Source organism: Mobula birostris, chromosome 3, assembly GCF_030028105.1.
Source record: "Mobula birostris isolate sMobBir1 chromosome 3, sMobBir1.hap1, whole genome shotgun sequence".
NCBI lineage: Eukaryota > Metazoa > Chordata > Chondrichthyes > Myliobatiformes > Myliobatidae > Mobula > Mobula birostris.
In genome coordinates, this window is record NC_092372.1 from 158,985,559 (window position 1) to 159,012,574 (window position 27,016).

The 27,016-nt window shown below is 42.2% G+C and overlaps 1 long non-coding RNA gene across 3 annotated transcripts in view; it reads left to right on the plus strand.

Moving 5' to 3' along the window:
• Nucleotides 1–2,343: 2,343 nt before the first annotated feature.
• LOC140195376 (uncharacterized) overlaps nt 2,344–27,016 on the plus strand; it is a 190,508-nt gene continuing 165,835 nt past the window's right edge. For all 3 annotated transcript variants that reach the window (XR_011885448.1, XR_011885449.1, XR_011885450.1), the window contains exon 1: nt 2,344–2,451. This is a non-coding gene — a long non-coding RNA (uncharacterized lncRNA). The remainder of the gene's footprint in view (nt 2,452–27,016) is intronic.

Here is a 27,016-nt window from a genome sequence, read left to right on the forward strand (position 1 = left end):
GCACTGGTGAGGCCTTACTTAGAGTATTGTGAGCAGTTTTGGGCCCCTTTTCTGAGAACCTATGTGCTGACTTTCTAGATGGTTCAAAGGAGGTTCATGAAAATTATTCCGGGATTGAAAGGCTTATCATATGAGGATGGGTTCTGGGCCTATTCTCACTGGAATTCCAAAGAATGAAGGGGAATCTCATTGGAATTTATTGAATGCTGAAAGTCCTGAATAGAATGGATGTGGAGAGGATGTTTCCTACAGTGGATGAGTTTAGATCTGGAGGGCATAGCCTTAGAATAGAGGAATGTCCATTTAGAAAGGATATAAGGAAGAATTTCTTTAGTCAGAGAGTGGTAAATTTGTGGAATTTGTTGCCACAGGAGGCTGCGAAGGCCAAGTCAATGGGGTATTTTGGGGCAGAGGTTGATAGATTCTTGGTTAGTCAGGCATGAAGCATTACAGGCGAAAGCAGCAGTTTGGGGCAGAGAGGGAAATTGATCAGTCATGATGAAATGGTGGAGCAGACTTGATGGGTCCTATGGCTTAATTCTGCTTCTATATTTTATGGCCTTACCTAGGCGTAGTCAAAATGAAAATGTTGGTTTGAAGCTTTGTCTAGTAGCCTGGATAGATCAGCAGATTGAGCAGATTGCCATGCACTGTTTGGGACACCAACGTGTCCAGAAGATGCCAAGAGCAATGCCTCTCCATCCCTGGGAATGGCCTACATTGCCCTGGTAGAGGATTCATGTCAATTCATGGGCACAAATTTCTTGGTAGTCGTGGATAGAGCTACAAAGTGGCTATTGCTGTCAGAACCACATCCTGCAGTCCCAGAGTCAACTCCTACAATGGACGAGGCTCCAGAACATGAGGTTGTTTCACAGCTATGAGTCTTACGTGCCAAGCAGAGTGACCCTATCTTGTCAGGAAAGAAGTTATCCCACAAGGGTAAGAAATCCTCCACTGTGATTAAATCTTTAGTCCCGAATGGGACAGCTTTATATTTTCTAGGCTGTAGATGTCTATATATACACACATTATAATTAAAGAGTCAAATGTGCACAAGTTGGAGCTCAACCCTTCCCAAAAGTAATACTCACTGAGCCTTAGTAGACCTCAGCTCCTTGCTCCATCGAATCATGGTCCCCCACCGGGTCGAATCCTACAACCATTTCTCCCCAGCGTCTTCTCTCTTCCTCTCCCACCGAACAAAGGACCCTGCTCACACTGGTTTCAGGCACACAACACAAAAACCTGCTCCCCTGATTGGACGGCTCACATTCCAAAGCACTCATTATCCCTAACCATAACCCAAACACTGCTTCTACAGAAAGACCATTACGTAAAAAAACTTTACATTATGTCTCTGTTTAAATGTGCAATTTATAGTAATTTATAATAAATAGTATGTACAACAGGACAGTCAATATACAGTAGCGTCAGCATGATGGCCTGGTGGAGGAAGCTGTCCCGGAGCCTGTTGGTCCTGGCTTTTGTGTTGCGGTACAGTTTCCCGGATGGTAGCAGCTGGAACAGTTTGTGGTTGGGGTGACTTATGTCCCTAATGATCCTTCGGGCCCTTTTTATACACCTGTCTTTGTAAATATCCTGAATAGTGGGAAGTTCATATGGGCTGTACGCACCACTCTCTGCAGTGTCTTGTGACTGAAGGAAGTACAGTTTCCATACCAGGCAAGGATGCAGCCAGTCACGATGGCCTCAATTGTGCCTCTATAGAAAGTTCATAGGACATCCACTGAAGAAATAGTAAGTAAAAAATAAGCAGACATGTTTGCGGCTCTTGTGTTTCCTTTTTGATTCGTTTCTGGAGTTACAAAACATAACAGCTACCATAAAGAATCTTTGAGTGTGAGAGCTGGGAGGGAATACAATATTAAATCACACACTTGAAATTTCTGAAAACATTTCAACTCGTCCTTGCGATCCATAATTGGAGGTGTCATTAAAAACATCTTTTTTATTTAATTATCTTGCTCTAATTGTTATTAGCTTGATTCCAAGGAAGTTTCATTCTGAGCAATAGGAGGTTTTAGGTTCCTAACTTAGGCTTATTGACTTTACTTGCTGATTGCTGCATCATAGCTAACACTTATAAAGCACTGCTAATCACGTGATTATTGTTAATGCAGAATTATTTCTACAATAATTTGTAAAACATCTCATCAAAAATGCCGAAGGTTTAAGAAAATAGCATAAAACTCCTCCCCGACTTTGGAAAGATTGAAATTAAAGAGTGGCTCTGAGAATATGACCTTGCTTGGCACAAAATTACATCTTGTGATGAAAACAATAAACCGTTGTCATGTAAAACTCACACGGGAAGAAATAAGTTTCAGAACTTTACTGCTTGGCTTATTGTCAAATATCTGATTCAGTTGAGCTAGGAAGAACTGGGCCACTAGCACAACTCCAACCTTCTAGGAAAGGAAGAGAATGGTAAGTTTTGCAAAGCTCCATGCATTGTTCCAGGGAATGACTTCATTCAGAGCTGGACAGCTTTCTGTTGGAAAAGAGCTCTATGACAACAGGAATCACCACAAAAAAAAACATTGACTGAACAAAAAATGCCTGAATAATTTATCCTTCTGAGGAGGGACAGTTCAGAGGAATATCTAACAAACAAGAGCCAGTGCAGCATAGCAGATCCATCTTCTTTTCTTAAAATGGAAACTGTCTCTCGTGTTATCAGGAATGCCTACATCATAAGCAGAAGCAACAGTAAAAGTGGTTCTCTCAGCTACCAGTCCAACATAAAAAGGCAGAGAGTTTTTTTTAAACTTTATTCATTTTAGAGCAATATTCCTTTCTCCAGTAAATTCAGAAGTGAGGGGAATAACAGTACTAGTGAGAAAGAAAAGATCTATTATATATGCTTTTTGGAAGAATTATGTCACCCCAAATGGGTTTAAGGTGTGCTTTACAAGCTCAATGGAAAGCTTTGATAAAATCTTGCTATACTGTAGTTATGTCTGAACTATCGCATTGCCATTTGAAAGTTAATTATCTTGTCAGATTTTAGTCTAATCTTCTTTGCTAGCATTTCATTATTGAATATTTTCACTGTAATCATTCTCAGTTAATTTTTATTAAGAGGGCACATCTCTCTGGGATCAAATTACTGAAGGAAGTTGGATGATTCATGTTTTGTTAAAGGACTTCCAAAGAGTAAGAGTTCAAAGAAGTTTATTCCAACAGAATCTTTCCACTTCACATGGCAAGTCTCTCACAAAGAGGTCCAGAAGATCCTAATAAAGTCAAAAAGTAAATAGAAGCACTAATGCATGTAAGCATTTATGGGAGGTTTGTTCAGTTCCTAGAATTGCGTGTTTTAAATCATAATTTAATACTCAAGTCATTAGTTCTTAAAATGCATTCGTGATGACTTTTCAAAACTCTTTAGATTCTGGATTAGTTTCTGAGGATTGGAGGGTGGCTAAAATAACCCCGCTTTTTTAAAAAAGGAGGGAGAGCGAAAATGGGGAACTATAGACCGGTAAGCCTGACATCGGTGGTGGGGAAAATGCTAGGGTCAGTTATCAAAGATGTGATAACAGCACATTTGGAAAGCGGTGAAATCATCGGACAAAGTCAGCATGGATTTGTGAAAGGAAAATCATGTCTGACGAATCTCATAGAATTTTTTGAGGATGTAACTAGTAGAGTGGATAGGGGAGGACCAGTGGATGTGGTATATTTGGATTTTCAAAAGGCTTTTGACAAGGTCCTACACAGGAGATTAGTGTGCAAAGTTAAAGCACACAGTATTGGGGGTATGGTATTGAGGTGGATAGAGAATTGGTTGGCAGACAGGAAGCAAATAGTGGGAATAAATGGGACATATTTAGAATGGCAGGCAGTGACTAGTGGGGTACCGCAAGGCTCAGTGCTGGGACCCCAGTTGTTTACAATATATATTAATGACTTAGACCAGGGAATTAAATGCAGCATCTCCAAGTTTGCAGATGACACGAAGCTGGGCGGCCGTGTTAGCTGTGAGGAGGATGCTAAGAGGATGCAGGGTGACTTGGAAAGGTTAGGTGAGTGGGCAAATTCATGGCAGATGCAATTTAATGTGGATAAATGTGAGGTTATCCACTTTGGTGGCAAGAACAGGAAAACAGATTATTATCTGAATGGTGGCCGATTAGGAAAAGAGGAGGTGCAATGAGACCTGGGTGTCATTGTACACCAGTCATTGAAAGTGGGCATGCAGGTACAGCAGGCGGTGAAAAAGGCGAATGATATGCTGGCATTCATAGCAAGAGGATTCGAGTACAGGAGCAGGGAGGTACTACTGCAGTTGTACAAGGCCTTGGTGAGACCACACCTGGAGTATTGTGTGCAGTTTTGGTCCCCTAATCTGAGGAAAGACATTCTTACCATAGAGGGAGTACAAAGAAGGTTCACTAGATTGATTCCTGGGATGGCAGGACTTTCATATGATGAAAGACTGGATCGACTAGGCTTATACTCTCTGGAATTTAGAAGATTGAGGGGGGATCTGATTGAAACATATAAAATTCTAAAGGGATTGGTCAGGCTAGATGCAGGAATATTGTTCCCGATGTTGGGGAAGTCCAGAATGAGGGGTCACAGTTTGAGGATAAAGGGGAAGCCTTTTAGGACCGAGATGAGGAAAAACTTCTTTGCACAGAGAGTGGTGAATCTGTGGAATTCTCTGCCACAGGAAACAGTTGAGGCCAGTTCATTGGTTATATTTAAGAGGGAGTTAGATAAGGCCCTTCTGGCTAAAGGGATCAGGGGATATGGAGAGAAGACAGGTATAGGGTTCTGAGTTGGATGATCAGCCATGATCGTACTGAATGGCGGTGCAGGCTCGAAGGGCCAAATGGCCTACTCCTGCACCTATTTTCTATGTTCCTATGTCTATAAAGTGTGTGAACAGGAGTAGGCTTGTTACACACTCAAGCCTGCTTTGCTTTTCAATAGGATTGTGGCTTATCCAACATTGTTATGTCCATTTTTCTGTCTTTTCTCCATTATCTTTGACTCTTTTCAATCCATCAGTCACAATTTTGAATGTACTCAAGCATTCTTCTGCCTAGCTCTACACGATAAAATGTTGCTAAAAGCTCACAATCCTTTGAGAGAAGATTTTCTTCCATATCTCAGTGTTAAATAGAACCCTATTACACTGAAATCATTTTCTAAACTCTCTATTAAGTAATGGAAAAAATGACAATGGTAATTTTCTAAATAGAAACTGACTTGGAAACTTAATCAAGTAACTCTGTTTTTTTTCCCCAGAATTATGCATTTCGCAATTGACTTCTACAAAGTAAAATATGATTACAGTTATTTCTGGGTCATTTCACGTCACTTCGGAAATTTGATTCCCGGTGAATCTCACTTTAAAAACAGAAAATATTGGAAATATTCTGCAGGTCAGGCCGCATCTGTGCGAAGAGAAATGCATTAATGTTTCAGGTCAAAGACCCTTTGTCAGAACTGGGAAGGAGACAAAAGAAGCTTGTTAAGCTGCAGGAGGGTAGTGAGGGGGATGCCTCTGGTAAGACAAAACTGATGGGATCATGGGGCTAAGTTGTAAACAAGGATAGCTGGGCAATGAGCGAATGGGAATGGCAACAAATGAAAACCCTAAAAAAAAGATTGATGTTGGAAATACTCAGCAGTTTAGGTCAGTCAATTAGAGAGTGAGAATATTGACAAAAGAACTTTGTCAAATGAATGTAGGAGTTGCAAAATATAGAGAAGGAAGGCCTAATCTTTTTATCGTCCTACATACTGTATGTTAATTTTTTAAAATTTTATTTAAAAATACAATATGGTAGCAGACCTTCCTGCTGAACAAGCCCATTCTGCAAAACTACACCCACGTGAAAAATTAACCTACTAACCTGTACATCATTGGCATGGGGGAGGAAACTGGAGCTCCCAGAGGAAACCCATGTGGTTATGGGTGAATGTACAAGCTCCTTACAGACAGCAGTGGAACTGACTAGCTGGACCTGCTGAGTATTTCCAACATTTATCGTTTTTATGGTTTTCACTTGATGTGATTTCTTTCTCAATCAGGCTTCAGATGGCATCACTATGGAAGAAATCAGACCAAGTTGTTTGTGGAATGACCATCACTTGACACTCCCCAGACAACTTGGTCTAATTTCTCCACAGTGATGTCATCCCAAGCTTGATTGATGCAGCAGTCATATCAGGTTATAAAAACATAGACAATTTAGAATTTATAACAGCAGTATTTTTGGAACCTGTGTAAATCCAGTTATTACATTTGATCCCTTGGATTCTCAACCTCCACATAGCAGGGAGTTCTTCTCCTCCTATCCTCAGCCACTTATATCTCCTCCCCAATCTTGGTCCTTTACCTTGCATCATTCCACCTGTTACAAGCCCCATACTTCACTCCGAACTCCAAACTGGCTTTTTCTATTAGAGTCATAGATTCATACAGCACAGAAATAGGCTCCTTGGCCCAATGGGAGCATGCTGACCAATACTTCCATCTAATCTAGCCCCATTGCCCCACATTTGAAACACATCCCTTCTATCGACGGACTACATCTGCCCAAGTGCCTTTCAAATTTGTTGCTGTTCTTGCCTCAACCACTTCCTCCGGCAGCTTATTCCATATACTCACCATCCTCTTGGTGAAAAAGTTACTATTTGGCTTCTTTTTATATCATCCCTTCTGTCAAATGTTCCCTTACTCAATCCTACTCTCTTCCATTCGGAACATCCCACAGGGACTGTCCCAAGTCAAAACCTCAGCTCTAGGTCACCAGTACTCTAAACCTTTGAGTGCCCAGCCCCAGGAGGCAACTTCCAAAATCCTATGCAACTTTTAGTATTGAAAAGCACAGCATTGATTCAGATTACTCATGGCCTTAGGTGCCTGCAAACAATATTTAATATGCTGCTGACTTGCATTTCTAGTATATATCATAATGGATGGCATTTACCCAATAGTGCTGATCTTTTATGAATTTTAGTCAAGGTTCTTCTCTTGAGCTGTAGCAGAGCTTAAGTCCTTATCATACGTTCAACATGCGGGTTCATTGGCATGGCAATATTGTCTGTTTAGTTAGAACGTAAGAACATGACGGCTAAGCTAGAAGGAAAGGGCTTAAAAGGAGGAATATTAAAGATTGGAAGCAGAAAGGTGGGATACTTGGGATAACAGTTCTCAGGAATACAACTAAAGAAGAAAGCTAGAAACTCTGGATGAATTTCACAGATGACCTGAAGTGCAAGCAGGAAAACATGTCAAAGCAAGCTTGGTAAATTTAAATGTTAAACTTGTCTTGAAAGGGGCTATTCCATGCTGTATCTCTAAATAAATAAAAAATAAATAATAAATAAACTTTCTTCATGCTCTCAGATTAACTTGGTAGATTGTCAGTAGGTGAGAATTAGTAACTAATGAGTGGGGCATAATGTAGCAAGTGCCAAAAGCACTGGATTCTTGAATTGGTTTTAGGGAGGGTGAAGGGAAATGAACATTTCACACAAAAACAAGATTTTGTATGAAGGCTTGAATATATGAAACTGGCTGATACACGGCAGATGCTTCAGATCTATGAAGTTGGATGCAGAAAAATCTTTGAGCATTTGCTCTTTAGATCTACCAATATCTTGTGCATTTGAAGGAGATCCTTTATAAGCTGTTTTAACCATTCAAGAGTAGCTACAACAGGAAGAATTGCCCTTCTGTCACTTCATCAATCAGTGGAGGGTGAATAAAAATATTCCATTTTGCAAACCTATAATAGATCTTTATACCCTGTCAAAAGCAGCTCTTTAGACTCTCATGTCACGATTAAGGTTCCTATCAGAGCACTGTTATAATTATATCTTCAGATAGCATGTAGCTGGAATGGATAATCTTTCTAATTGCCATAAACAAATGATTGGCCACACACATGCAGCATTAAAATGTATATTGTATTATAACTCCCAAATGAATTACAAGCCACTTTTATTCTGAATTATAGTTGTAACCATGGCTTTCTGCAAAATGTCATCCAATGTGGTTCAACGTATTCCTTAATATTAGTTTCAATTCTTCACTTAGTTTTCATGTGTTCCGCTATAGCACCCTCACAGAATCTCATGTGGAATTGCAGATTTAGCTTGTCAGTCAGTAGTCATCTTTACACGTGGTAGGGTCTTGGACATAACTGTGTACGGTAGTTTGTATGTTTGTGTTGGTTACAGTGGGGGAAGGAGGAGAGAGGTTGACAAATAGATTCCTGTCCAATGACTTTGTGGGGATGATAGATTTCATGTTTCTAGTCACATAATATGGGGATGGGGATTTGAAGATAAAAAAAAATGTATGAGAAGGGTGTACTAAAATGCCCTTAGTAATTCATGAATTGAAAAATTGTTTTGTGGGTGGAAGCAGATGAGGGCAGAGATTTTTCCAGTTTTGTGGGAAGTGAGAGTTGAAGTATGGATTAGCACAAGGGATTTGCTAAGAGGGTTTGGGAGGGCCCTGAGGAAAGGAAACTTATCAGGAATATTCACTGATTCACTTATGGCATTATGTTCACGGTGCCATGTTTTGTCAATGCAACTTCTGACAACTACCATCAAACATAACATCGATTAAGCTGTAATACAGCCGACGTTTCGGGCCGAGACTCTTCGTCAGGACTAACTGAAAGAAGAGCAAGTAAGAGATTTGAAAGTGGGAGGGGGGGGAGAGATCCAAAATGATAGGAGAAGACAGGAGGGGGAGGGATGGAGCTAAGAGCTGGACAGTTGATTGGCAAAAGGGATACGAGAGGATCATGGGACAGGAGGCCTAGGGAGAAAGAAAGGAGGGGGGAAGCCCAGAGGATGGGCAAGGGGTATAGCGAGAGGGACAGAGGGAGAAAAAGGGGAGAGAGAGAGAAAAAAATTATAAATATACGTAATTATAAATATATATAATGGCCGTAGATAGACATATCAGAATGGAAATGGGACGTGGAATTAAAATGTGTGGCCAGCCTCCTCTACTGTCAAGATGAAGCCACACTCAGGTTGGAGGAACAACACCTTATATTCCGTCTGGGTAGCCTCCAACCTGATGGCATGAACATTGACTTCTCTAACTTCCGGTAATGCCCTACCTCCCCTTCGTACCTCATCCGTTATTTATTTATTTATTTATTTATTATTATTATTAATTAAAAAAATTTTTTTTTTCTCTCTCTCTCCTTTTTCTCCCTCTGTTCCTCTCATTATACTCCTTGCCCATCCTCTGGGCTTCCCTCCTCCCCCTTTCTTTATTCCTCCCATCCCATGATCCTCTCCCTTCTCCAGCCTCATATCCCTTTTGCCAATCAACTTTCCAGCTCTTAGCTCCATCCCTCCCCCTCCTGTCTTCTCCTATCATTTCGGATCTCCCCCTCCCCCTTTCAAATCTCTTACTATCTCTTCTTTTGGTTAGTCCTGACAAAGGGTCTTGGCCCAAAACATCGAATGTACCTGTTCCTATAGATGGTGCCTGGTCTGCTGTGTTCACCAGCATTTTTTGTGTGTGTTGCTTGAAATTCCAGCATCTGCAGATTTCCTGTGTTAGGCTGTAATATTCAGGTTTGTGGTACTCGTTGTTTGAGCCCCGATCTTGAATTTTCTAAAGAGTGAAAACACACGTGCTTGTTGTGTGATGTGGGAGAGGAAGATATAGCAAGTGAAATAATTCCATCTTTGAAGAGTTACTCCTCATGCAGTGCTGATTTGTGGGTGACACTTTAAAGCTCAAGTTCAATGACATAACTATGCCAGGCACAATTTACATTGTATTTCACTGTAATGAGACTCACTCAAGGAAAACATCTAACTCCAACTCCTTAACTACTGCATTATTTAAAGTTATCATTGATCTCTTGCAGATTTGTTAAGCAAGTACTTTTTCAAGATGGCAGTGAGCTGCGGTCTCCATCGACGGCGAAGTGATGGACCATAGTTTTTTTTAAGATTCGTAGGGATGATTTTGGGGACAGAGAGGGAAGTTGGGATTTAGAGACAGGCATTTGGAGGAATTAGAGGACAGGCCAGAGTTTAAGACTCACTCCATGCTCAAAGGTCAGTGACAGGACATGGTCGGATGGTGGGCCCATACCAGCAAGGACAAGACCTGGAGTCATCAGCATGTTCTGGTTTTGGTGTTCCACGTGGCAGGAAGAGTTTCTGCCCAGTGCTCTGGTCCCTGGACAGGATTTAATTTCAAGGCCTAATGTTCAGGCTCTGTCATTGCCAAGTCTGGAGCTTGATGTCTGTATTTTAGGTCCTTGTCCAGGGTCTTCATTTATAGTCATCAGCGAGTCCTGGGTTGATACTGAAGATTGAAGCCTGAAGGTCGATCAGAAGTCCAGATCAAAGCTGAAAGATTGATCAGAAGTTCTGAAGTCAATGCCTGATGACTGGAGTACCAAGTTTGTGAATCTCTGAAAGGCTGCTGGGGAAGTCGAAGCTCAACGTCTGCAAATCGCCGAATTCCCTGGAGGCCAGAAGCCGAGGAAGATAGATTGCCTTGGGGTCAGAGGACTGTATATGTGAGAGAAAGAAATGGAGCTTGTTTTCCTGGTGTTGCTTTGTCACTTGGTATGTTCTGTTCTGCTGACTTCTGTATTGTCCTGCTGAACATTGTGGGCATGCTATGGTGGCGCCAGAAAATGCCAGCATATCTGTGGGTGTGTTGGTTGTTAATACAAATGACACATTTCACTGTATGTTTTGATGTATGTGTCAAATTTGTAGGATTTTTAATCATTGATTGAAGACCTCGATATAGGCCCTAAAGTGCAGAGTGGCTTTAATCAACGTAAGCAACATTGAAACCAAAGCCAAGGCAAAAAAAAAACGTGGGTAGCTTTTTTTACCTTAAAGTTAAAATCACAATAATGGCGTTACGGAACAAATATTGTTTCCTCCTACACAGGATAAAATGGGAACAGAATAAAACGTGTTTCTTTCTTTCTTTCTTTCTTTCTTTCTTAATCTTTTTATTGATTTAGAGAAAACATATATACAGAAAAATGGAGAATTATCTCAAGTATATATCAGCAACAATATAAACAAAAGATAAAATAGATATTATCATAATCATACAAGGTAATAAGCAAATATGCAATATATAATAAAGAAGTACAGTTAATTATCCTCTTATTAATTCATAAAGAGAGAAAAAAAGCTTTAAATCTAAAATAAGGAAAAAAACCCACTATACTAAAAAAAAGAGAAAAAAAAAGGGGGACTGGGCAGTCCATTTAGAGGAACAACCAAGAAAGAAGGAATGACTTTCTGATCGTAAACACGAGGAATTCTGCAGATGCTGGAAATTCAAGCAACACACATCAAAGTTGCTGGTGAATGCAGCAGGCCAGGCAGCATCTCTAGGAAGAGGTACAGTCGACATTTCAGGCCGAGACCTGACGAAGGGTCTCAGCCTGAAACGTCAACTGTACCTCTTCCTAGAGATGCTGCCTGGTCTGCTGCGTCTACCAGCAACTTTGATGTGAAAGACTTTCTGATTGTGTTTCTTAATCCCAGCACACATTTTCCAGTATCTCAGGGGTTGAATCAGCCAAATCAATTTTTTTTTCATTTTACGGAAGAAATTTTAGCTCTGAGTTAACGTTGTTTGCCTTGTTTAATGGCACGTTTCTTCCTGTGACATAATTTCAAGCACACATTGTCTTTCCCTTTAGGGCTTGTTCAGAGGTATCAATGATGGCCAAACCCCCCAGAGTGACAGAATAAGCCTTGTTATATTAAACTATGTTTGCAATTGATTCTTTGTCAAGTTTATGATTTAGCAAGTTGAAAACTATGAACTAGTTGCCTAAGCTCAGACTCATTTAGAAGTTAAGAAGGTATAATCATGAAAAAGGGTGCAAATACAATGCAATGTAATTCTAGTCAATTTAAAGTCAATGGCAAATTATTGAAAAAATAATAGTTTAAAAATACACTGAAGTATATTGTTTAAAATAATGAGTAGACAAAACATAATTGTAACTGTGAACTCAGGCTAGAGAACCCAGTAACTGGACACTCGGGTATAAAATACCAACAAGAGTTGACTCACCATAGAATCAATGAAGGAACACAGGTCACTCGGAATGAATGATATTATGGACAGGCTCGTGGTGAGGTCATCTTTCTCGGTTTTGCTGCAGTGTATCAGCGATACATTGCCCTGAGGGTTCCTGTCAAAAGTTAGAATGCTGGGACTGTTGCTTTGTTGGGTCTTCAATCATGGAATGAAAGAATCATACAGCATAGAAATTAACCCCTTTGGTTCACCTCATCCGTGCTGACCTCGAACCTTATCAACATTTGCTTGATTTCAGTCATTATCTCTCTATTCCTTCCATATCTACTTAAATGTCCAAGTGCTTTTTAAACATAGTAATTATAACTGCATCCACCTCCTCTGGCAGCTTGTTGCAGATTTCATCATTCTCTGGTTCAAAATCTACCCTCTCTTTAAATTTCTCTCTCTCACCATAAAACAGTGCCTTCTAGTTGTACAACCCTCTGCCTTGAGAAAATAATTTTGACTATCTATCCGATCTTTGCCCCTCATAATTTTATAAACCTTTATAAGATTACCCGTCAGTTTCTACATTCCACTGAGAATTCAATTTTTCTTTACAATTATCGCCCTCCTTTTCAGCTAGCACCCTGATGAATCTCTTCTGCACTGTTTCTATCACCATCACATTCTTCTGCAGTGTACACAATACTCTGAGGGTAGTCAAACCAATGTTTTTTATAACTGCAACATAAACTCCCAACTCTTATACCCAGTACTTCATACTATGAAAGCAAGCATATCAAATTCCTTCTTCACCACCCTATCTACCTGTGTCACCACACTGAAGAAGATATAGACTTGCCACAAAGGGTTCCTCTACATCAATGCTCCCAAAGTCCCTGCCACTTACTCTTTATGTCCCACTAGAATCTGAACTCCCAAAGCAAGTTCTGCTTTCAGTAGACTGCACTCCACTGTATGGGAACGTCGAGGAATCAGTCCAGCAACAAAACTGAAGGTCTACAGAGCCGTGGTACTCACAACCCTCCTGTATGCCTGTGAAACGTGGACTGTGTATCGAAGGCATGCAAGACAGCTCAAACAATTCCACATGACTTGTCTTCGCAGAATATTAGGCATCGGATGGCAAGACAAAGTACCAGACACTGAAGTTCTCTCTAGAGCAAGTCTACCATCAGTCCACACACTGCTGTTGAGAGCACAGACCCGGTGGGCAGGTCATGTCATCCGCATGCTGGACAAGCGCATACCCAAACAGCTCCTTTTTTGGGAGCTCTCTGCTGGAAAATGGTCACATGGAGGGCAGAAGAAACGTTACCAAGACACACTAAAGGCCTCCCTGAAGTCGCTTGACATAGACACGACCTCTTGGGAAACGCTGGCACAAAACCGCCCTACCTGGCGCAGCCTCATCCACAAGGGCTGTCAAGCTTACGAAGCAAGGCGCACTGCTGAAGCACAACATAAACGCGAGCTGCACATGTCCAGAGCCACCAGCGCAACAACTACATTGCCTACACATATCTGCCCAACATGTGCCAGGACATTCCGTGCCCAAATTGACCTGACCAGTCATCTTCAGACACATCGCATCCAGTATCAAAGTGAATAATGGTGTCAAGGTCTTCATTGATGACGATGGACGAACCATCTACCTGTGTCACCACACTAAAGAAGTTATAGACTTGTCACACAGGGTCCCTCTACATCAATGCTCCCAAAATCCCTACCACTTACTCTTTATGTCCCACTAGAATCTGATCTCCCAAAGCATATTTTCTAACACTTGACTAGATTAAATATTATCTTCCACCACTACATCCAGCAGCTCTATTCCAGTCATTTAGAAAATTCTTTGCATTAAAGAGTCTGTAGGCTCTTTAATGAAGATGCTGTAAATAGTGAAGTTAGAGCCACTAACCAAACATGTGCTATTGAAGTGGTAAACTTCCAATTAACAACAGTGGCGGATTCAACAATGCATCAAAAGTAATACCACACTCAATTCTTGAAGATGTACTAATGTTCATGCTAGCTGTCTCTGGCCAACCACCCTGCCCTTCTTCATTACAGATATATTTTCCATTTCATCAAGAAGCTTTAGTGAGAAGAGGCAGAGGCTAGCTAAGTTTCTCTCTTTCTTTCTTTCTTATTATATATTTAGAGGAGTGGGTATGACAGTCAGCGCAGTGGAATATTCCTCTTTGGGTATATGGGAAGACAGGAAGATCTCAGTGCCCTTGACAACTATCCTTGAAAGAAGTGCAACCAGCTGCGGCTTCTTACAAACTGTCTTTGGGGACTGGAACTGGAGCTGGATGAGCTTCAGATCATTCAGGAGGCTGAGGGATTGATTGACAGAAGATACAGGGAGGTAGTTACACCTAAGGTCCAGGGCACAGGTAACAGGGTGACCACCAAGCGAGGGAAAGGGGATAAACATCCAATGCAGGGTATCCCTGAGGCCATTCTCCTCAATCACAAGTTCATTATTTTGGATCCTGTTGGGTCTTTGCCAGAACCATCAACTCTTTATTCCTCTCTATAGATGCTGCCTGACCTGTTGAATTCCTCCAGTATTTTGTGTATGAACAAATGAGGTACATAAGGAGTTTAAGAAAAGCAGGAGGACACTTAAAAAAGAAATCAAGAGGGTTAAAAAAGGGCATGAAGTTGCTCTGGCAGACAAGGTGAAGGAGATTGTATGGGCTTCTACAGATATATTAAGAGCAAAAAAATTGTGGACAAAATTGGTCCACTTGAAGATCAGTGTGCTCGTCTATGCATGGAGCCAAAAGAGATGAGGGAGATCTTAAATTGATTTTTTTGCCTGTGTGCATTTGGGAGCCAGACACAGAGTCTATAGAACTGAGGCAAAACAGTAGTGAGGGTATAGACCGTGTCTAGATTACAGAAGAAGAGGAGTTTACTGTCTTGAGGTCAATTAGGGTGCATAGGTCTCCAGGGCCTGAAAAGTTGTACCTTCGGACTTTGCAGGAGGCTAGTGCAGAAATTGTAGCAGTCTTACTGTATTTAAAATGTTCTCAGCCATAAGTGAGGTGCTGGAGGATTGGAGAATAACTAATGTTATTCTGATGTTCAGGAAATGCTCCAAGAATAAGTACTTGGATAGAGAAGGCTTGGTGAGAGATAGTCAACATGGCTTTGCACATGATAGGTCAAGCTTAACCAATCTTTTAGTGTTCTATGAGGAGGTTAGCAGGAAAGTTGATGAAGGAAAAGCAGTGGATGATGTCTGCATGCAGGTACAGCAGGCTGTGAAGAAAGCTAATGGCATGCTGGCCTTCATAACAAGGGAAATTGAGTATAAGAGCAAAGAGGTCCTTTTGCAGCTGTACAGGGCCCTGGTGAGACCACACCTGGAGTACTGTGTGCAGTTTTGGTCTCCAAATTTGAGGAAGGACATTCTTGCTATTGAGGGAGTGCAGCGTAGGTTCACAAGGTTAATTCCGGGGATGGCGGGACTGTCATATGTCGAAAGATTGGAGCGACTGGGCTTGTATACTCTAGAATTTAGAAGGCTGAGAGGGGATCTTATTGAAACATATAAGGTTATTAAGGGATTGGACACGCTGGAAGCAGGAAGCATGCTCCCGCTGATGGGTGAGTCCAGAACCACAGTTTAAGAATTAGGGGTAGGCCATTTAGAACGGAGTTGAGGAAAAACTTTTTCATCCAGAGAGCGGTGGATATATGGAATGCTCTACCCCAGAAGGCTGTGGAGGCCAAGTCTCTGGATGCTTTCAAGAAAGAGATGGATAGAGCTCTTAAAGATAGCCGAATCAAAGGTTATGGGGATAGGGCAGGAACTGGATACTCATAGTGGATGATCAGCCATGATCACAGTGAATAGCGGTGCTGGCTCGAAGGGCCGAATGGCCTACTCCTGCACCTATTGTCTATTGTCTATTGCATGGACTTTAGCAAAGTCTTTGACAAAGACACGGAAGCTTGTCAAGAAAGTTCAGTTGCTTGGCATTCAGGATGAAGCAGTAAATTGTATTCAATATTAGTTTAGCAGGAGAAACCAGAGGGTGGTAGTAGATGATTACCTCTGTGACTGGAGGCCTGTGACTAGTGGTGTACCACAGGGATCGCTGCTGGGTCTGTTGTTGTTTATCATCTCTATTAACTATCTGGATGATAATGTGGTAAAGTGGATCAGCAGATTTGTGGATGACACTAAAATTGGGGACATGGTGGACAGCAAGGAAGCCTATCAAAATTTGTAGCAGGATCTCGACCAGCTAGAAATATGGGCTGAAACATCGTTGATGAAATTTAATGCAGATGTTGCACGTTGGAAGGACAAACCAGGGTAAGACTTACACAGTGGATGATAGGACATTGAGGAGTGTGGTAAAATGGATGAGATCTGGGGGTATAGATGCACAATTCGTTGAAAGTGGTGTCATAGGGTTACAAAGGGAGCTTTTGGCATATTGTCTTTGATAAATAGAAGTATTGAGAACAGGAGCTGGGGTGTTGAAGTTGCATTAGACATTGTTGAGGACAAATTTGGAGAACTGTGTGCAATTCTGGCCATCAAGCTACAGGAAAGACAGCAATAAGATTGAGAACATACAGAGAAAGTTTACAAGGATGTCATCAGAATTTGTGGATCTGAGTTATAGGGGGAAGCTGAATCGGTTAAGACTTTTTCCCTTGGAGCATAAGAGAACGAGGGGAGATTTGATAGAGGTATAGAAAATTATTAGGTGTATAGATAAGACAAATGCCAGCATGTTGTTTCCACTGCGGTTGGGTGAGACTAGAGCTAGAGGTCATGGGTTAAGGGTGAAAGGTGAAATATTTTAAGGAACCTTATGGGGAACTTCCTCACTCAAAGGGAGTTACGAGGGTGGAATGAGCTGCCAGTGAATGTGCTGGATGCAGGTTTGATTGCAACATATATGAGAAATTTGGATAAGTATACAGAGGGTATGGGGAGCCATGTTCCAGGTACGGGTCAGAGGGACTGAGCAGAATAACAGTTTGGCATGGACTAGATGGGCTGAAGGGCCTGTTTCTGTCCTGTAGTAATCTATGAATCCATGAGTCCATGACTCTGCCGTATATGGGTGATGAGGTGTTGATGTTGGGAGCTGGAAAAGTTGAGGTTTATTCAGGATGTGGGAGGCTTGGTCTCAATCTGCCCTCAGCTCTGTCTTCCACATAATTGTATAATAACTGTTAAACTCTCATGGGCATGTATTAGTGATGCTTCAACCTTCAATCTAACAAGTTATACAATAAGATGATTCAGATAATTGAGATGGAAGGAAGCTATCTTCTCTGTCCATAGTGGCCATTTTGAACTTCCAGTTGCATGGTGTTTCAACTTCCCTCCCCATCCCCATACTAACCTCTTCATCCACAGCATTCTTCACCGCTATATTGAGACCAAACATGAACTAGAAGGACAACACCTCGTATTCCACTTGGGTAACCTCCAACCCGATAGTATCAACGTTGAATTTTCTAATCTTAGGTAAATTGCACTCTCTGTATTCTTTTTCAATTCCAACCTGTCCACCCAGTTTTGATTTCCCTTGTTCATATTTCCCACTCCTCCACAACCTCCCCCATACCTAGATTTGTTACCTCCCCCCCATTTCCATCTCCCTGTCATCCTTCCCTTATCTGGTTCCACTTACAGTGTCACCTTCTACTGCTTCTATTTTCCCTCTCCCTCTACCCCATCAATTGGCTCCATCTGTCCATTTTCCTTCCTTATCTGCTTCCACCAATCACCCACCAGCCTCTCTTTCCCAATCTGACTCCATCTGCCTGTCATTCTGGCCTCACCTGGTTCCACCAATCACCTATCAGCCCCTCTTTACCCCTCTCTCTTTCTCTCACTTCCATACTCTGGCTACCTCCCGTCTATACTTTCAGTCCTGATGCAGGGCCATGAACCAAAAAGTTGACCATACATTTCCGCCACAGATGCTGTTCAACTCATTGAGCTCCTCCAGAAGTTTGCTGTTTTGATCCATATTCCAGCATCTGCACTCGCTGGTGTCTCCAGCTATTTCTCTGGTGGGAGAATTCAGAACAAGCAGGCGTAATTGAAAATTAAAGCTGCGCCACACACGGATTACATCAGGAAGTAAGTCTTCACATAAAAGTGTGAGGAAGTGGGAAGTCCCAAAATGCTTACAGAAACCGACTTGAGTGGTTTCTGGAATCTCACAAAAATCCAGTGTTAAAATGGTCATTTTGCATTTTGTGAAGGACCATTTTTGCCTTTAGAGACAATGCAGGCTCTGTGCTATCTGGTGAAAGTGCTGTAACATCTTCCCTGTCCTGGCCCTGATTAAAGCTGAGTTGGATGAATTATCTGATTCACAAAAATTTATGAGTGTTCCACCTGCATTACGAGATCCATGGAATGATATACCTACGGAAACTGTATATTTTAACCACCCAGCCTCCTAGTTTGCCTCTGTCAGATAGTGCTAAAACCACTCTGAATGAATCTGCATTCAAATTTATTACTAGCACCCCAGAGGGACATTTCAGGTCTTGCTGAATCTTAGTTTTCATGGGAAGTGTTCCTCTACTGTTATAAAAAAATCTGAAGATGGAAAATTTTAACGGTAGTTTAAGCCCAGTTCTAATACAATCACAGCATGTGATAAGTTTTACATTACCCTGGAGTCTAATAATGTCTGTGCATATAATATAATTGGTCAAACTGTTGTTATATAACGTCAGGCTTCAGTCCAACTAAAGTTCATGAACTTTCTAGTAATTCCTGAGAAAACTAATGTTAATATGTTGCTGCTGATTATCTCTTGAACACTGAAAAAGAAGATTATTTTCAGAAGCGAGTAACCTTTCCTATTTAGAACTGAAGGAATAAGATTGAAAAAAGTATAGTGTTCTCTGGATAACAATCTGTATATTGGCTAGAAAGAAGCATATCCATTTTACGTCAGAATTGACTTCAGAACAATGGAAAGGACAGTTTGTATGCATTTCACATCCTTATTTCTCTGTGAAATTTAAGAATGCTGGCAAAGGCTCATGGATACAATACTACAACTTCTCAGTGACATATGTGTCTGTCCTTTTGTATCCTGATGAACAGCTGTAATTCCTGGCACAATGAAACCTTTACCCAAGCTTTAGTTACATTCCTGCAAGGTCAAACAGGAAATACGTTCCTTCTAGTCTGTTCAAGTACATTCAGAAAAAAAATATTTCTAGTTTACTGTGTGTTTCAGGAAGAGCTTAACCACTTCATAAACATGAATGCATAGGAAATGCGCAAGAGCCTTTCAATGTACAATGTGTGAAACAGATTGTAGACTCTGATTAATGGTTAATATTAAATATTATCCAGTGTGAAAATGAACAAATTAGTGTTTTATTTTGAGAAAATCATGCAAATAGAAGTTGTTTTTCAAATTAAGTTAAATTGTTTTGTAAGTTTTTAGATCTCTGAACTTCATATTTTTCCTACTGTGAAAGCCAGGCAGGAAACTTAGATGGTCTGCTCTTGTCCTTGAGTGTAATATGTACTCTTTAATTTGTCCTCCTTTGTTAATTAATGCAGCCCCCCCGGTAGTTTGAATTGGATTTGTAGTTAGTTTGGATCTCAACTGATCGAGCCTCTGCATCGCAGCTCAAAAAACCCTAGGGTCAATTGTATGCTCTCCTTGTGAACACATAGATTCTTTTTCCAGGAAAACTGGTATCCTCCCAGTTCACAAAGTTGTGTAGGTTGGTAGGTTAAACTTGTGACGGTAAATTGCCCCTCATTTGTAGGTTAGTGGTAGAATCAGGTTGAGTTGATGAGAATGGGGGGTGGGTGGGAAGAGAATAAAATGGGATTAGTTTAGTACTGTAAATGTAAACAGGTGGTTAGTGATAAGTGTGGAAGATGGAAAAGGCTGTTCCTATGTTGTATCCCTTCCATGACTCTATTGCATGAGATTGCGTAGGTAAGCAAAATATTAGTTCAATCCTTCGCATCATCTGGTGTGTATTGTGGCACACATCAAGTTTATCAAGAAAAGTACAGACCTATATGCTACATTATTTGTCTTAGTAATCATTAGGGCAGGCACTACATCAATATTCTAAATATTTTACACCATGATTTATCCACATTTGGATAAGCTTTTCATTTACCTCCCCCCTTAAGTTCCTTGTTATTGATATAGAGATAAACTAGCGAGGCAGACTTTACCACTGCTTGCCTTAGAGCAGATGTATTAGCTGCTGCAGTCTACTGTAAGTGGTAAGAGTCTTTGGCAGTGCTGTGAGGTGGTGGTTTCAGAATGTTGACTCAGTGACAATGAAGAATACTAGTCAGCACAATATATGACATCATGAGGGACCTGTGATTGTCCATCTAGATTGTAGAGGTTAGACATTTAGGAGGTGCAGTTTAAATAACCTCAGTGAATTGTTGTGGTAGACCTCAAAGATGGTATATAATGGTGTGGAGCAAGTGGACTTTAAAATGTCAGATGGAAAGCAAATCTCCTGGGAAGTTTCAGCCTAGACAACATTGAGCTCCTTATTGAACTTGCACTTCATGCAAGTGGAGAATATAGCACTATACCTCTGACATTCCTTTTGAAACATGGTGAAATTTTGGGGTCTCAGAGGGTGAGTAGGTGCTGCGGAATATTTCACCTCTGTCCTGCGGTCATAGCACTTAGAAGAGAGATTCTGTTAGCTTCAGGTCAGTACTGATCCACTCCTAGCATGCTGGTGGGTGGTGAATTTTAAGGATAATTATGTTACGAAATGTCAAAAGGAATTCAATAGGCTTGATCTTGTTGGAGATGGCCATTTACCTGGGACTCACAGAACACGGAATGTACTTGTCACTTACCAGCCTAAGCTGGAGAAAGTCTTACAGTGAGAAGCTTGATCTCCAAATGCCATAACTATCTTCCCTTGTGTATTTGATGGAGTGCCACACAGTTGTCTTGTCACTATGATTGAGGCCAATGGAGTTAAAGAGGCATTGCTAGAAAATTGACTAAATGACAAGAAATAAAAGATAGTAGTGAACACAAACAAGAGAAAATTTGCAGATGCTAGAAATCCAGGCAACACAAACAAAATGCTGGAGGAACTCAACAGGACAGGCAGGATCTATGGAAAAGAGTGAACAGTCGACATTTCAGGTCGTGACCCTTCATCAGGACTGGAGAAAAAGATGAAAAGTCAGAGTAAGGAGACGGGGAGGAGAGGAAGAAGCACAATGTGGTAGGCCATAGGTGAAACTGGGAGTGGGAGCGGTGAAGAAATGAGCTGGGAAGTTGATTGGTGAAAGAGATAAAGAACTGGAGAAGGGGGGAATCTGATAGGGGAGGGTAGATGACCATGGAAGAAAAGAAAGGTGGAGGAGCACCAAAGGGAGGTGATGGGCAGGTAGGAAGATACAGTGAGAGTGGGGAATGGGAATGGGGATGGTGAAGGAGGAGAGTCCAATTACTGAAGATCGAGAAATCGATGTTCATGCCAGCAGGTTGGAGGCTAGGAATATAAGGTGTTGCTCCTCCAAGCTGAGTATGGCCTCTTCGTGGCAGTAGAGTAGGTAGTTATCTTTCGACTGGAGGGAAATATATAGATGGTTTCTAAAACCTTTGCTTTTCCTATGTTTTGATGAACGAGCCATGGGTATAAAGGGGAAAACTTGTAATGGAATACAATTTGAGATAACATTAGAGTAATAATTGTTGTGAACTATGTTGTGAAATAATTGTTGTGTAATAGTAACAGGTCAGGTCACTCGTCTGAGTGCTACTGGTAGCACATAACCCAGTACTACCTGTCACATGGTCGGGTGGTCGGTGACTAAAGCGGCTTCCTCGCCAGGCTTGCCTGGTGAGGAGGGCGGCTAGACACCCTGCAGGATGGAAAACAAGACCTGTCAAAGGGCGGATTAACCCTCTCGTAGGGACAACAGCCATCTAGCAAACACGTGCTGTGAAGCGCGGAAAGGGCATCCCTTGCATTGAAGCTTGGTCTGGCCATTCACTGCAACAGAACTTCCCGCAGCCGTCTTGGACCCCACCGCGCTGATGGATCTGGGAGGGGATGTCGAGAGGATGGGTCTGGACCTGTGCAACCCCCTACTCACTTAAAATCCACTCACGCACACACTGTTCCTTTCTGAGGAGCGGGGTAAACCCCACTGGCAGGCACTCTGTGAGCCACATGGAGAGGATATTGATGGGCTCAGAGTGCATCACTGATTACATCAACTTCTGTGTGGACTGCAATGTTCCGACAAGAACTGTCCATTGTTATTCAAGTAACAAGCCATGGGTGACAAAGGACATTAAGGACATCCTGAATGCTAAAAAGAGGGTGTTTACAGATGTAAATAGGGAGGAGCTGAGGGCAATACAGAGGGACTTGAAAGCCAGGATCAGGGAGGCTAAAGGCAGGTACAGGAGGAAGCTTGAGTGGAAACTCCAGCAGAACAACATGAGAGAGGTCTGGAGTGGGATGAGGACCATCACTGGGTTCTGGCAAACTAACAACAGAGGAGCTGAAGGCAGTGTGGACAGGGCCAATGAACTTAACCTGTTCTTTAACAGATTTGACATTGTGGTCCCTGCCCATCCCCCACATGATTCATCTGTTGTCGGCCCGCAACCAACACATATTCCACTCTCCCCTCCTACCCCTCCTCACAGTCTCCTACCCTGCTTTCATGACTATACCCCTTCCCCACACGAAATCACCATGGTGGGCTTCACAGCTGAACAGGTGAGAAGACAGTTGAAATGTCTCAACCCAAGCAAGGCTGCAGGCCCGGATGGTGTCAGTACCCGGGTGCTCAAAGCCTGTGCCCCTCAGCCACGTGGAGCACTTCGCCATGTCTTCAACCTGAGCCTGAGTCTTCAGAGGGTTCCTGTGCTGTGGAAGACGCCCTGGCTCGTCCCTGTGCTGAAGACGCCGCGTCCCAGCGGCCTCAATGACTACAGGCCAGTGGCATCGACCTCCCACATCATGAAGACCCTGGAGAGACTTGTTCTGGAGCTGCTCCGGCCTATGGTTAGGCCACACTTAGATCCCCTCCAGTTTGCCTACCAGCCTCGACTAGGAGTTGAGGATGCCATCATCTACCTGCTGAACCCTGTCTACACCCACCTGGACCAGCCAGCGAGCACTGTGAGGGTCAAGCTTTTTGACTTCTCCAATGCGTTCAACACCATCCGCCCTGCTCTGCTGGGGGAGAAGCTGACAGTGATGCAGGTGGATGCTTTCCTGGTGTCATGGATTCTTGATTACCTGACTGGCAGACCACAGTACGTGTGCTTGCAACACTGTGTGTCCGACAGAGTGATCAGCAGCACTGAGGCTCCACAGGGGACTGTCTTGTGTCTTGTCTCCCTTTCTCTTCACCATTTACACCTCGGACTTCAACTACTGCACAGAGTCTTGTCATCTTCAGAAGTTTTCTGATGACTCTGCCATAGTTGGATGCATCAGCAAGGGAGATGAGGCTGAGTACAGGGCTACGGTAGGAAACTTTCTCACATGGTGTGAGCAGAATTATCTGCAGCTTAATGTGAAAAAGACTAAGGAGCTGGTGGTAGACCTGAGGAGGGCTAAGGCACCGGTGACCCCTGTTTCCATCCAGGGGGTCAGTGTGGACATGGTGGAGGATTACAAATACCTGGGAACACGAATTGACAATAAACTGGACTGGTCAAAGAACGCTGAGGCTGTCTACAAGAAGGGTCAGAGCCGTCTCTATTTCCTGAGGAGACTGAGGTCCTTTAACATCTGCCGGATGATGCTGAGGATGTTCTACGAGTCTGTGGTGGCCAGTGCTATCATGTTTGCTGTTGTGTGCTGGGGCAGCAGGCTGAGGGTAGCAGACACCAACAGAATCAACAATCTCATCCGTAAGGCCAGTGATGTTGTGGGGATGGAACTGGACTCTCTGACGGTGGTGTCTGAAAAGAGGATGCTGTCCAAGTTGCATGCCATCTTGGACAATATCTCCCATCCACTACATAATGTACTGGTTGGGCACAGGAGTACATTCAGCCAGAGACTCATTCCACCGAGATGCAACACAGAATGTCGTAGGAAGTCATTCCTGCCTGTGGCCATCAAACTTTACAACTCCTCCCTTGGAGGGTCAGACACCCTGAGCCAATAGGCTGGTCCTGGACTTATTTCCTGGCATAATTTACGTATTACTATTTAATTATTTATGGTGCAACTGTAACGAAAACCAATTTCCCTCGGGATCAATAAAATATGACTATTACTATGACTAAATGACTGAAAGGAACCATCATCATCCTATGGGATGGATAGCCAGAGAGAGAGTAACAGACATCAAAAGGGTATAAGCAGATTAGAAATATAAAAATTCCAAGGGTTACATTTCAGTAGGTAGAACAAGAAAACACAATATAAACAAGAGTGCAAAATTCAGAAAGGAGTACAGAACAAAGAGATCTGGTGTGTATGTGTATACACTGTTGGAAGTGTTAGGTCAGGTTGCAAAACAAGCTAAACAGTCACGTGATCCTGAATAGAGTACGTACAAAAAAATTACGACAAGCATCTAAACACCTTGATCCACCCACAACTGAAATACTGTGTCCAGCTCTGTGTGACCCATTTCAATAAAATAACTTAGTCTGTAGAGAAGATGCAGAGAAAATGAATCCAAGATTCAGTAACTCAGATAGATTGGAGAAGCTGGGTTCATTTCCCGTGGGAAAGAAAAGTTTGTGATTGGATCTGACAGAGGTATTTAAAATCAGATGAAATAGAGAGGAACTGATGCGTTACTGGAGGTGTCGTGAGCAAGAATACAGAAGACGAAAGTAATTGTCAAAGTAAATTTAAGATTAGCCCTGCAAAGCAGGCTTTTGGTGAGGAAAGTGCAGACTGATACTGCTGTCAACGGCACTTTCCTACACATTGCTATGACTTATATCTAAGTTCAACAAGCCTGAATAAATGTAATAAATTATTCAATTCAATTCAATTCAAATCTATTAATTTAGATCGCATCCATGATTATAATGATATTTAAATAAGTTAGCTCATGAACAACTTTCTTGCATAATTCAACTTCTTAGTCAAAATTCCTTAAAAATTCATATTGAAATATTGTCCTTCATCATATCTATAGGTGCATGGTATCAAGCTTTTGTTATGAGAATTTTGCACAAATCTTTATATTAAATATATTAACACCTGAAAAAGATAATGCAGCTCAATATGTGGCTAAGAAGTTGGTGCAGGAGGGAGGGCTTCATGTTTCTGGACAATCGGGCCTTGTTCCAGGGAAGGTGGGACCTGTTCTGACAGGACGGGTTGCACCTGAACTGGAGGGGGACTAACATCCTTGTGGGAAAGTTTGCAAGTGCTGCTCCGGGGGTTTACATGCAGGGGGAGTGGAACCAGAGTGTTTGAGCTGATAGTGAGGTGGAGGAGGATAAAGGTCATGAGAGAACTGCAAGTATAGTACATGGAGTAAAGCCAGATCTAGCATATAAAGAGGCTTTGAGGAAAGGGAAACAGAATAAAGGGTGTAAAGGTAGGAAGGTAGAAGGGCTAAAGTGTGTGTACTTTAATGCAAGAAGCATCAGGAACAAAGGTGATGAACTGAGAGCTTGGATACATACATGGAATTATGATGTAGTGGCAGTACAGAGACGTGGCTGGCACCAGGGCAGGGGCAGGAATGCATTCTCAATATTCCTGGATTTCAGTGCTTTAAAAGGGATAGAGATGGGGGAAAAAGGGGAGCAGGGGTGGCATTACTGGTCAGGGATACTATTACAGCTACAGAAAGGGTGGGTAATGTAGCGGGATCCTCTTTTGAGTCAGTAGGGGTGGAAGTCAGGAACAGGAAGGGAGCAGTTACTCTATTGGGGGTATTCTATAGGCCCCCTGGTAGCAGCAGAGATACCGAGGAGCAGATTGGAAGGCAGATTTTGGAAAGGTGCAAAAATATCAGGGTTGTTATCATGGGTGACTTTATCTTCCCTAATATTGATTGGCACCTGATTGTTCCAATGGTTTAGATGGGGCAGAGTTTGTTAAGTGTGTCCAGGACAGATTCCTGTCACAGTAAGTTGACAGGCCGACTCGGGGGAATGCTATACTAGATCTAGTATTAGTTAATAATTCAGTGGATGAGCATCTGGGAGACAGTGACCACTGCTTCCTGGCCTTTACCATTATCATGGAAAAGTAAAGAATCAGAGAAGACAGGAAAATTTTTAATTGGGGAAGGATAAATTATGAGGCTATAAGGCTAGAACTTGCGGGTGTGAATTGGGATGATGTTTTTGCAGGGAAATGTACTGTGGACATGTGGTCGATGTTTACGGATCTCTTGCAGGATGTTAGGGATCTCTTGCAGGATGTTAGGAATAAATTTGTCCCGGTGAGGACGATAAAGAATGGTAGGGTGAAGGAACCATGGGTGACAAGTGAGGTGGAGAATCTAGTCAGGTGGAAGAAGGCAGCATACATGAGGTTTAGGAAGCAAGGATCAGATGGGTCTATTGAGGAATATAGGGAAGCAAGAAAGGAGCTTAAGAAGGGGCTGAGAAGAGCAAGAAGGGGGCATGAGAAGGCCTTGGTGAGTAGAGTAAAGGAAAACCCCAAGAGATTCTTCAATTATGTGAAGAACAAAAGGATAACAGGAGTGGAGATAGGACCGATTAGAGATAAAGGTGGGAAGATGTGCCTGGAGGCTGTGGAAGTGAGCGAGGTCCTCAATGAATACTTCTCTTCGGTATTCACCAATGAGAGGCAACTTGATGATGGTGAGGACAATATGAGTGAGGTTGATGTTCTGGAGCATGTTGATATCAAGGGAGAGGAGGTGTTGGAGTTGTTAAAATACATTAGGATGGATAAGCCCCCGGGGTCTGACGGAATATTCCCCAGGCTGCTCCACGAGGC